Here is a 13,122-nt window from a genome sequence, read left to right as displayed (position 1 = left end):
GGTGTTACTTGTTAATGTCATGTCCACTTTATTGACTCTGCCAGCCTCTCTTCAGATCTATACTCTGCCACCACTCAACTCTTATCCTCACCTATATTGTCGCAACAGTGCCGGAGATCCTATCTTATTTTTTGTAATTCAGTTTCAGTTTATTCGGCCTAAAGATCATAAACATTAAAAATACAGTATGCGTTACCGAGACGCTATAGCAGGGAGGAAAAAAATGCAGTATACATGCACATAAATTGTGCATTTTAAAATAGGGATATGACAAAATCCATGAAATCTCAGAAATAGTTAAAAAGACAATTTTGACAACTCAATTCCCTTTAATAACTGCAGCTTTGTTTTGATGGCTACAGTGAGGAACTTGGTGATATTTTCTGTAATCTTAGGGTCGAAGTCTGCCATTAAAACTGAAACACAGACATCATCAGAGCTCCCCAGGTGTAGGGAAAGTACTGGGAAGATATATATCCCATATAAGGATCTTATATCCCTATAAAAATTACAGCACAGGAGAACATGGGCTAATGTTTCAACTCTGTCATTTTTGCAAAGGACAAAGTCTCAAGTGCTAAGGCAGCCTGATAAATTGACCATCCGTAACTGCTGATGACAAAGCATTGTACCTAGCCATTGAAAACCAGTGTAAGAAATGTTTATTGTTGGTAATTTAATGTTATATAAAGTGCCTTACAAAAGTAATCAGACCCCTGACCAATGCTCTCATAGTACTGAATTACAAATGGTACATTGTAATTTTGTTCTGTATATTTTATTTTGAAACACAAACTCAAAATCAATTATTGTAAGGTGACATTGGTTTTATGTTGGGAAATGTTTGTAAGAAACATAAAAAACTGAAACATGTTGCTTGCATAAGTAATCACCTCCTGTGCTGTGGAAGCTCCCAGTTTACACAGATGAAATAAATTGCCCTGTTGAGGACACAATTACCTTTGACCTCCACCTGTGAACCATTAAAGTTGCTGTCACATTGTCAGGATAAAAACCCCATTGTTGGAGGATGTTTGGTCAGGCTGTGAAGAAAATGAAGACCAAAGAGCATTCTACAGAAGTGAGAGATAATGTAATAAAAATGCATACATTAGGAAAAGGGTACAAAATAATATCCAAGTGTTTGGATATCCCAGTGAGCACAGTTGGATCAATAATCAGGACGTGGAAGCTGCATCACATCACCCAGGCACTGCCGAGAAAAGACTGTCCCTCAACACTCAGCGCTCAAACAAGAAGGAGGCTTGTGAGAGAAGTCACAGAGAGGCCAACAATCATTTTGAAGGAGCTACAGAGTTCAGTGGCTGGGAGTAGAGTAATAATGCACCAGCCAACCATATGAAGAGCTCTGCATAACACTGGCCTGTATGAGAGGGTGGCCAGAAAGAAGCCATTACTCAAAAAGTACCATCTAAAAACATGTCTAGAGTTTGCCAGAAAGCATGAAAGTGCCCCAGATGCGATGTTGGAAAAGGTTTGGTGGTCAGATAAGACCAAGATAGAGCTTTTTGGCCAAAACTCAAAGAGCTATGTTTGGTTCAAACCTAACACTGCCCATGGCTCAAAACACACCATCCCTACAGTGAAGTATGGTGATGACAGCTTCATGCTGTGGAGATTAGGGTTGCCAGGTCCATGGCCTGAGAATGATCCTGTATCTTTAGGAGAAGAGAAAGTCAGCCAAGTGCAGGTGTTCTTGCAACTCTGTAATGGTAAAAACCACAAGGTGGAATTCTCTCTCCCCCTCTCCACAACTTTTAAAGATACAGAAGACCTCTTCGAGGCCGGGCCTGGCAACCAAGAGGTCTTCTGTATCTTTAAAAGTTGTGCAGAGGGAAGGGAGAGTGGGGATGCTTCTCATCAGCAGGAACTGGGGTCTTGTTAAAATTGAAGGAAGAATGGATGGAGCAAAATACAGGGAAATACTGCAAGAGAACCAGCTTCAGTCCACTAAAAAACTGAAACTTGGGAGGAAATTTAATTTTCAGCAGAACAATGATCCCAAGCACAAGGCCAAAGCAACATTGGAGTAGCTCAAGAACAAAAAGGTGAATGTCCTATAGTTGCCCAGTCCATTGAGAATCTGTGGCACTCTTTGAAAATTGCAGTCCACAAGCAGCATCCAACCAACCTGAATGACCTGGAGCAAATCTACCAAGAAGAATGGTCCAAAATCCCTTCGACACTGTGTGCAAAGCTGGTACATACCTATCCTAAAAGACTTAAAGCTGTTATTGCAGTGAAAGGTGGCTCTACCAAATATTAATGGGGGTGTATGTTGAATACTTATGCAAGCAACATGTTTGTTTCTTACTAACATTTCCCAACATAAAACCAATGTCACCTTACAATAATTGATTTTGAGTTTCAGTGTTTCAAAATAAAATATCATACAGAATGAAATTACAAGTACCATTTGCATTTCAGTAATATGAGAGCATTGGTCAGGGGTCTGATTACTTTTGCAAATCATTGTGTACTTATAGCCCATCCTTCACCAAATGGTCCCAGGGTAGGTTACATAAAATATCAGAACTTAAAACAATTTATTAAAACCCCAAGTTAAACCCACAAAACTAAAACAAAGTTCATGCACATATTAGCGGCTTAAAATACAGCAAGGTCATTTCAAAAACTAGTAGTGGTGGAACCACACAGGATACAGAGTAAACGGCAATGTGTACGCAGCCACAATTACAGGAACAGCAAAACAGGAGTTTAGCAATATAGCAAGTTTTTGACAATACTATAATTATTTGACTAATCAGGGCCAAGCAGGCAGGGCCCAAGATGGGACCAGCAAGTTCACCTAAAGAACTGATTTGCTCCACCTAACATTTCCTGTACAAAAAAAGCCAAAGTGGACTTTTATTTTGTCACAGGAGGTTCCATGTAAAGAACAAGAGCTTGGTTGTTTTTAAGAATAGAACAATTTCTGGTTGTTGCTTTTGTAAAAACACACACATCAGTAGTTGCTGAGTTATTTCTCTCTCCCCCCCCCCCCCGATCAGGAAAAGTACCACCAGGGCCAGCATGGTTAACAAGCAGAGTCAAAGAAGCTATCAGAGGCAAGAAGGCTTCCTTCAAAAACATGGAAGTCTTGTCTGAATGAAGAGAATAAAAAGGCATACAAACTCTGGCAAAAGAAATGCAAGAAGACAGTAAGGGATGCTTTAAAAAGAAGGTTGTTGTTGGGAGACTCCTATTCTCATCACAGAGCTACAATTATCAGAGTGGTTTAACAGTCACTCCTTCTTCTGAGAGAACTCTTGGAACTGTAGCTCCAAGAGGAGAATAGAAGCCTCCTAACAACTCTCTGCACCTTTCACAAACTATACTTCCCAGGATTCTTGGGGGGAAGTCATGACTGTTTAAAGTGGAATAAATGTCTGGTGTGAATGTGGTCTTAAAGAATATAAGAAGGAAGAGCAGGGACCTTGAAGGCAACAGCAGACTGAGTGGCCACACAAATCACCATGGTGAGTGGTATTTCTATTAAAATTATAGCTGTTACAGTAGGGCCCCACTCATACAGCGGGTTACATTCCAGACCCCCGCTGTAAAGCAAAAACCACTGTAAAGCAGAATGCATTGAAGATAATGGTGCGCGTCATGTGAAAATGATGCAAATATGGCGCATGGTGAGCAAAAACCGCTGTAAAAGCGAAACAAGCGCCGTAGGAGCGGAGCCTTTCTGCAATTGACAACCGCTGTATTAGCAGAACGCTGTAAAGCGAAGCACTGTAAAGCGAGGCCCTACTGTATTCTTAACTTTGCAGGTATTCATATAAGCACTTGATTTTTTAATGCAAATTGGTGTTCTCTTTTTCTATAATGGCCTTTCTTCTTGTTTAGAAAAGCAGAAGTGAGCACCATGTAACTAGAGCTGAGTACTAAGAGCATGTAACTCCCTTGTTGAAACAGCTGCACTTGTTTTCACTTCTTGCTGTAAATTATTTATGTGCCACAGGGTGGTTTAATCAAAGTCAGATAAGATAAAAAGAATAAATTTGATACAATATCACAAATACACAAAGCAGCTCATAACAATTCACTAAATAGCAACAGCTGCAACAAATTCTTTTACCTGATCAGGTCTCTCCTGTTCTAAAAGCCTGCTGCAAAAGGTGTCTTTCAATCTACCATCTTAAACTATAAACAGACGGGTCCAGGCACATCCCTTTCAAGAGCAGAAACACCTCACTGTGAGAAGGGGAGGGTGTTCCACATACAAAGAGCTACCACTGAAAAGGCCATTCCCCAGGCCCCCACACAGGGCACTTCCTAATCAATAGGATCTCATCCACTTACCTTAAAGTATGGCAGATCAATATGGAAGAAGACATTCTTGGAGATATTTAAGGCTTTAAATGTCAAAATAAGCACCTTGAATTAGCCCCAAAAAACAATTGGTAGTGTAGCTATTTTGAGACAGGAATAATATATTTACAGCCTACAGTTTAGGTCTCTGGATTTGGGGGGATCCTCTCTGGGTGAGTCACCTTAATCTCTAGAGTCTCAGCTTTAATTAAAAAAAGGTTTCTGGGTGGTCTGGTTCATGAGATATATACCAAAACGTTAGCTGCTGCCCCCCCCCCCGCGCCCCCAACTTCTGTGAAATGATCTCTCAGCTGGCTGCTCTAACCCTGCCCTTTCAGGTTTGTAGCCAATAAGTGAAGTCAGGATTATAATTGACAAGGGATTTCTTTGTCTCCAGGCAGTACCTAGACCTCATTGCAAAGGTAGAAACTGTTGTTTTTTTCCTGTTTATCTGAAAAACTCACAAACTGAGTAAGTATATAGCTTTCAGTTTTTTCTCTCTTGTGTGCAGGAGTCAAAAAAGTTTAAATTTTCCTGGGTTGTTAAAGAGGGCAGGGTTTTGAAAATCTTACCAATATGAAGCTTTAATCCAATACTTGCTTTTCTGGAAGTAAAACTGCAATCTAATCCCACATACCTGGAGTAAACCTCATTAGGACTTACTTTTGAGTAGGCATGGTTAGGATTGTGCTGTAAATTAATGTAACTTTTGACTGAACATAGCAAAGAATTGTGTTTGTTGTAAATCTTCCTCTCCCCCTCAATCCTATTTTTTAAAGCAATTAGGTAGGGCTTAGGTATCAGTTTTTATTATCTAGGAAACTAATATTGATTTTTTTAAATGTTATACAATGACCAACTGGTTTGACAATAAACTATTATATGGGGTTTATGTATTTTTACATCTGCAGTGTGTGTGTATATGGAGTCTTTCCAACAACTCTGTGAGGTAGTGTTGGTGATTGGAAACCAAGGCAGCTCAGAATAAGAAATAAATCCCTTTAAAATCCAATAACCATAAAAAGTATAAATAGTTGCAAAACAGCTTAAAGTGGCATAATTCTGAATTTTGGGTTGGGTGAATGAAGTTCCTTATCACTTGAGGATGCATTTCTGTGTACACTTCCCTGTTTGAGTAAGCCCCATTGAATACATTGGGACTTGCTTCTGAGTAAACAAACATAGGTTGCACTATAAATACCTTTACAGGTTTTGTAAATAATAAACATCTGTGACAATCCTGCTTATATAAATATTTCTTCATACTGTGTTCCAATAAGTATTTGATCTCACACTATAGTTGTAGATTATTATTTCCTCTACATTTTAAGTGTGCCCTTCTTCCATGGGGTGGTCATGGTTCCCTTCTGTTGTTTTCATCCTGAGGGGCAGACAGGCTGAAAGATGGTGAGTAGACCATGGTCACTCAGTAAACTTTACAGCTCATTTCCATTTTGAAAAAAATAATTAAAATTATTTACATACAGGCAAAGTTTATGAAGTAGATCCACACAATACATTTAAAGCACATCCAACTTTCATTTAAAGTGCATGATGCATGACTTCCCCTAAAAAATTCTGGGAAGTGTTGTTTCCCCCTCACAGTTATATTTCTCACCATCCTTAACAAACTACAGTTCCCATGATTCTGTGAGGGGATTCATGTGCTTCAAAAGTGTATTGAGTGTGCTTTAAATGAATGGTATGGATCTGCCCTAGGTTTGCTGTGCGTTCATTAGTGAATTGAAAAGAACAATTTTAAAAGATACTTTTTTAAACGGAAAGGGTTGTAGCTCAGTGGTAGGGCACATGCTTTGCATGCAAAGGTCCAAAATTAAAATTCTGGAAAAGACTATTCCCTGGAATCCCAGCGAGCCTATTCTAGTCCATGTCATCAGTACTTAGCTAGATGGTACCAAATGGCCTAAGTCAGTATAAGGCTGATTCCTTTGTTCCTAAAAGTGGAAAGAGACCAAAGGGCCACAGTGACTCTAAAATTTATTTCTGTATTTTATTTACAACATTTATATACCACTTTATTGTAAAAAAAAATCTCAAAGGGGTTTACAGAAGGAATTAAACCCAACAATACACTTATTGGCAAAAGCAGTTAAATACAGGTATTAAAAACACTCAAAATAATAAAACCAACAATGAGTTAAAAACATAATAGCTTCTACATGCCTGGGTGGGCTTGCCTAAACAAAAATGTTTTAACAGGTGCTGAAAAGAGTACAATGAAGGTGTCTGCCTAATGTCAACAGGCAGGGAGTTCCTAAGAGCAGGTGCTGCCACATTACAGGACTGATTTCTTACAAGAGCAGAACAAGTACTATGTGGCACCCATAACATGGAAAGCACATCTTGAACTTGGCCTGGTAGCAAATCAGCAACCAGTGCAGATTTCAGAGCAGAAATATTATGTGCTGACAGGGTCTCACTCATGTCAGCAATCTTGTCATAGCATTCTGCACTACAGTAGGGCCCTGCTTTTTGGCATTCTGCTAATACGGCAGCACCAGCGGGGCGATCAGCTGTAGCATGGGGAGCTCCAGCCGCCACGCTCCAGCTGACAGCGCACAATCAGCTGGAGCGCAGGAAGCTCTCACTGTGAGCTGGAGCACAGTGGCTGGAGCTCCCCACACTACAGCTGATCGTGTGCTACAGCTGATCAACTGTAGTGTGCGATCAGCTGTAACGCGGGAAGCTCGTGCGCTACAGCTGATTGCTGTCAGCTGGAGCGCGGCAACTGAGGCTCCCTGTGCTACAGCTGATTGCTGTCAGCTGTAGAGCGGCAGCTGGAATACAGTAGGGCCCCACTTTCTGGCAGTTTTTGCTTTTGAGCAGTGTCTGGAATTTAACCTGCCTTATGAGCAGAGCTTGGAAAAGTTACTTTTTTGAACTACAACTCCCATCAGCCCCAGCCAGCATGGTGCTGGCTGGGGCTGATGGGAGATGTAGTTCAAAAAAGTAACTTTTCCAAGCTCTGCTATGAGTGGGGCCCTACTGTATCTGCAGCCCCCGGGTCAGGTTGGGCTGCATGGGGATTTCTGTGACCTTGGCTGACTGGCTGCCAGGATTTTTTTAGTTTTGGCTCTTGGTTAGGAATCCTGACTGGTTGTGGGATGCTGGGTTTTCTGCCTTACTCAAAGAAATCTTGTTGTGGTTGGTATGGTACTGCATTTAGGAAATCATCACTATCTTTTGTTTTTCTTTTCTATTTGCATTTCATTTACCTTTAACCTCACTCTCTTACATCCATAGAAGCAACAACAGCGGTTCCATGCACTCAGCTCAACTCTCTTAAACCCACAGATGCTGCTGCGTAAATGTCTTCATTTTATTAATCAAGAACACATGAAAGTTCACAGGTTCCTTATCCAGCATTAGATAAAGGGGATGTAGCTAACCTGTGGACCTCCAGATGTTGCTGGACTAAAACTGCAATGAACCCCAAACATGGGCCGTGTACTGGCTGAGGCTGATGGGAGTTGGAGTCCAACAACATCTGGAAGGCCAGAAGATCCCCACCCAGAAATAAAATACAGTCTTGACAGCTCCTAGTAATGCAGTGCATCTCATAAATAGAAGCGACACTAGCTTTACGTTGCTGATTTCCTTCTACTGGACAAGACAAAAGTACTGTACTGAATCCTGCACCTATGACTGAAAGGAGAACAGAGAAAAGAAGAGTGTCTGGCCAGGAGCTTGGAGCCGGAAATGTTGCCTGAAGAGCTACTACTTTCCTCCTGTAAACTGTGTTCACTAGCTGCACTAGGGGAAGCATCTAGGAGGTTAAGAAGGGTGCCAGAACACTTATCTATTTTTAGCAGGCCTGTGTTTGCAACATCCTTATTTAGAAATCCAGCATAACAAGGACTGTGCATATATCATTATGTGTGTGAGTTGGAGGATTGTGACAAGAGACGTATTCATGGAATATATTACTACTTTCCACACCAGCCAGGCAATGACAACTGCTTCCCTTATCCTCTACAAAGGCTTAAGAAGGGGAATAAATAGTATGTCTTCTGCAGGCCTTTCCTTCCTTCCCTGCCTTCTGGGAAGCCATGATCTTTTCATGCTCTTTGTATCAGCAGAGGAGAGAATTATTATCTAGCTATGGATTGATTTACACTGCCACACCTCTGCTCCCTGCTGTGCCTGAGAAATACCAGGGAAGAGGTGGGCTGCCCAAATCTTGTCTTCAGAGTTATCAAAACAATATACATGTGTACTCAGCCTCTACATTCGCTGACAAGTGTCACAACTGTCTGCCAGATGGAGCCACAGCTGGCGGGCCAGATATAGCCTCTGGGTACATTGACTCAATAAGAGGATGGACAGGAAGCAGGGCATCCAAAGCTCTGCAAAAGCATACAGATCTCATGTGAAACACAATCCAGCAAAACGATGAAAACTGTTCCTGTTCTCTGTGTGTGTAATATAGAGAGGCATTTTATTTTAAACCCTGGGGGAAAGTTGCACCAGCTCTTCCAGCCTTTGCCTCAGCCTGGTGCCCTCCCAATCTTTTGGGCTACAACTTCTATCAGGCTGATGGATATTGTTGTCCAAAACATTGGGAGGGCACCAGTTTGGGGAAAGCTGAGCTATTTTATGTAAAGCAGGGTTGAGGCACCTGTGGCCCTCCAGATGCTGTTGGACTCCCAACTCCCATCAGCCTTGACCATTGGCAATCCTGGCTAGGGCTGATGGGAGTTGGGGTCACCACGACATCTGGAGGGCCACAGGTGCAACAACCCTACTCTAAAGAGAAGGGCCAGGGCTGTCTTGCACATTCAGACATTCATAATCCTTCCATCTTTCCTTCAAAGAGCTTAGAGCTGCTTACACATGGTTATATTTTTCACAGTTTCATCTCCAAGCAGTGCCCAGAGCCAGTTCCGCTTGCCTTCAGCACATCAAGTTCCTACAGACCATTTTCTAGCCTAGGAGCATCACAGAGTTGGGAAGAATTATTATTGTTATCATCACCATCATCTCACCTTCCTCCAAGGAGCTCAGGGTAGCAGCCTACATGGCTCTCCCCCCTCTAATTTTATCCTCGCACCTACACTGTAAGATAGGTTAGGCTGAGAGAGAGTGATTGACCCAAGGCCACCCAGCAAGCTTCATGGCTGATTCAAACCCTTGTCTCTCAGATACTAGTCCAGCACTCTAACCCAGTGGTTTCCAAACTTTTTTTTGCCATGGACCACTTGAAAATCGCGGAAGGTCTTGGCAGACGGCTTAATGATTTTTTGGCTGGTTGTAACAATTGTATTGCTCTGTGCTAGATGCTGTTTGGTTTTTAATTGCATTTGTATTGCTACTTTTATTTCTTGTGTTGTATTACAATGTGCATTCCGCAGAATTAAAATTGTAATAAATAAAATACAATATCAACAGTCAAAGAAGCAATACAAATACAAGTAAAAATCAATATGAATATTTAATGGGGACATGCCGCTGACCACCTGAATGAAGCTCATGGACCAGAGGTGATTCATGGACTACAGTTTGGGAAACCCCTGCTCTAGCCACTATAGCATACTGCTGCAGAGATCTGACATTGCTAGGTGTTCATGTGCTACAATGGCATCTGATTGCAGACTATGTGTGACAGTTTCTCTAGGGGAAAGGATAATAGGGTTAACACAGACGCCAGAAAGGTGGGTTATGTACCTCCTATGAGAGTTACACAAATAAACACTAGATCTTATTTACATCCCTATCAATTACCCTTTGAATGCTTTCTCTAGATGTACAGGTTGTCTGGATGTTTTTATATATTTTAAACACAGCTTTATATAGGTTATTAAAATATATCATATACTTGCAATAATGCTTATCTTCACCCATAACTTCATAGATAAGGAGGACCAAAGAGCACAGACATTTCAGGCTTTGATTTAATACATACAAAAAGTTTTCAGGTCTCCCTGATTTCAGCAGGAGCCCCAGGTCTTCTGTTAAACCTTAATCCAAAGTTGAGGGGGGGAATCACACAAATGTTTTTGGGGTAAATTTCTACCCCAATGCGAATTCCAGTGTATGGTAGAGTGGTATTTCATCCCTAGATAACATTTGTGTTTGTGGTGTCAGAGGAAGTGTGCTAGACAACACCCAGAGCCAGAAAAGAGAGACAGAATTTTTCTGTGAGGTAAATGTTTTTGCCTCCCCCTGCATATTGAGTAAAACAGCACAATTTCTGTTCCTTTAATAAGCCATTATTTTTATTTTCAATTACAAACAATACAAACTGTCTTTTAAAGTAAAGATGTTATGAAAATGTTGTAAACTGTCTGGTTTTGAGGGGTGTTTTTTAACCCCGTTAAGAAACCTGCAAGAAAACTGTCCTCGGTTAGAAAAATGCCTCCAAACAACTTTGTATGGTCTCTGCCAACCGATTGACACTCCCCTACACTTAATTTCCACCATGTTGTGGACCTTGCAACAGAATGTCCCACAGTGGTTGCACCATCTGCTGGTTTTCTTATCCTGTGCCCTACTGAAAAGGTGGCAGCATCCAGTTATTCCAGAAGATGCTGGAGGCAAAGGTTGGGCTGCACAACCAGATAACTAAAGAGCAGATGCTGCTGCCTAGAATCCTAGATGGTTGAGTTTGGAACAGACGCACCTTGTGTCATGGGCTCTTCAGAGTGTTGCTGGAGTGATCTGTAAGGGGAAGAGCAGGAAAGGGAACCAGTGGATTGCAATGGCAAGAGGCTGAAACAGGAGTATTCTTTGGCTCTTTAGACTATGACAGCACCGCCCCCTTAGTCCCAGTTCCTCCTGAAGAACCAATGCTGTTGGATAGTGAGCCGGCCTCTGTTCCTCCCCTTCATCTCTCCTTGTTAACCCCTCCCCACTGCTGCCATCTCCACTAGGGGAGGGGGAATCAGAGGCTGGACCAGAAGCAGTGTCTGAGGAATACCTGCCTAACCTGCTTCCTCCTCCATTGCCAAGGATGCATCAGCTGATCACAGACACTCATCACACAATTCATAGGGGCACCCACTTGTTAGCTGAATCCCACTCAGAGACACCTTCCTCATGCAAATAGAGAGAGCCCCCCCCCAAAACCTTCTTGGGTCTGGTGGGGAATGTCTAATTGCTGCAACAACACCTTAGCTTGGGTAATCATGCTTTGTAGGGATGCAGAATCCTGCGTAACGGTAACCTGTAAGCTGGTTTATGAAACACTCTAAGCTGACATTCCGCATTAAATGTAATGGATAAAAACACACCAGTGAGTCTGAGTCTGTAGTCAGCGGGGTTGGCCAGGACGCCTTGCGTTCTTCACTCTATCTCTGCGCCAATTAGGTGTTTCCCCAGAGTTATCAACCGTAGGTGCCTTCAAAGCCACAGAGATGTCTGCTTCCAGTCTGGATAGTTGTGTATCCAGAGCACATAAATGCCAGTGGCAGCAATATCAATCACATTGAAGAAAAGCACCATTGGCCATCTGTTAACTTTAAGCTAGCATGTATAGTGTCTACATAGGTGGTCCAGAGTATCCACCCTGCCTGTTGTTGCATTATAATGTCTGTTTTGTGCTGTTCTTCAGTCACTACCATGTTATGATGCATAGCTGATAGGAGAAGCACTGATTTCCCTTGTGGGGGGGACATCCTATACAGGTGTACGTTCACCATCAAAGCAAAAGACAGAACAGTAAACTTGCCTTTGGGGACTTGGCAGCAGTTCCATTGGTATGTAGGGTTTATTGGTATGTAAGATCTTTCTGAAGCAAATATTCATCCAAGTTAATGCTGGTGAAAAAATCCCAAACTACTTTCCTACCACTGTTGTACCACGGTTCTACCAGCTTGGTGACAACATTGTCACCAAGCTGGGCTTCCTGTGGCCTTCCAGGCTGCCTGCCCAGATAGATGTCACCCTTCAAAGGGAATGCCTTGGGCATTTCAAACTACACCCACCCAACCCATGAGAGAGACTCGGAATCAGCTCTGGATAGATGCAGATTAGTTCCTTCCCTTCCCTTCTTCCCCCAGAAAATGGTGTTGGGAGAATAACCTGAGCAAAGAAAGGGTTTTTCCCCCTTTGAATGTCATAATGGGGGTGGGAGAGGGTGTTTATAATTCTCCCCTGGCATTTATAATTCTCACCATTTTGAAGATAAAACTGAACTTTGTTTGCAGAAGTCTTTTTTTCTTCTTCTTCCAAGAGCCAAGGCCGTGTCCTGCAACAATGAGACCTTGGAGATGAGATTGCAAGTTTGCTTACTGCTTTGTTATGTGATTGCAAGCTTGTTTGCTCTTGCAAAGGTGGGAGGGGAAATTTAACTCTAGCTCTCTTTCTTGACCTGTCCTTGACTATTTTTCTATGAAAAACCATGGGGTGTTTTACTATCCCAATCTTCTAACATTGGCTGGGGTAATACATCCCAATGGCGAAAATTCAATGCATTTCTGGGATATTTTATGCCCCACGTGTTTGTTTCCAGAAGGAAAATGGTAAGTGGTAACTGACTGAAATTTGGTGACACTGCTGTACATGCTGTACAATGTCCTGTCACAATGTCCTGTCACAATGTCCTAGAAAGGTCTACAATGTAGATCCTATGCTGTAGGAAAACTGCTTCAGGGATAGGTTTTTACCCCACAAAATTGAATTTAAAATATTTAACACTGAAAATCAATGGGATGTAGAGGTGGAACGTGCCCCTATTGCTTTTCAGTGCTCTGGTGTATTAAAATGATCATGGCCAACTTTAAATTTGCCAATGCCATGAAATCCAAGATGGCCTCTTGCAAA

This window comes from Rhineura floridana, chromosome 3 (genome assembly GCF_030035675.1).
Source record: "Rhineura floridana isolate rRhiFlo1 chromosome 3, rRhiFlo1.hap2, whole genome shotgun sequence".
Taxonomy (NCBI): domain Eukaryota; kingdom Metazoa; phylum Chordata; class Lepidosauria; order Squamata; family Rhineuridae; genus Rhineura; species Rhineura floridana.
The sequence above is the reverse complement of the archived record's forward strand: the minus strand, read 5'-3'. Positions refer to the sequence as shown.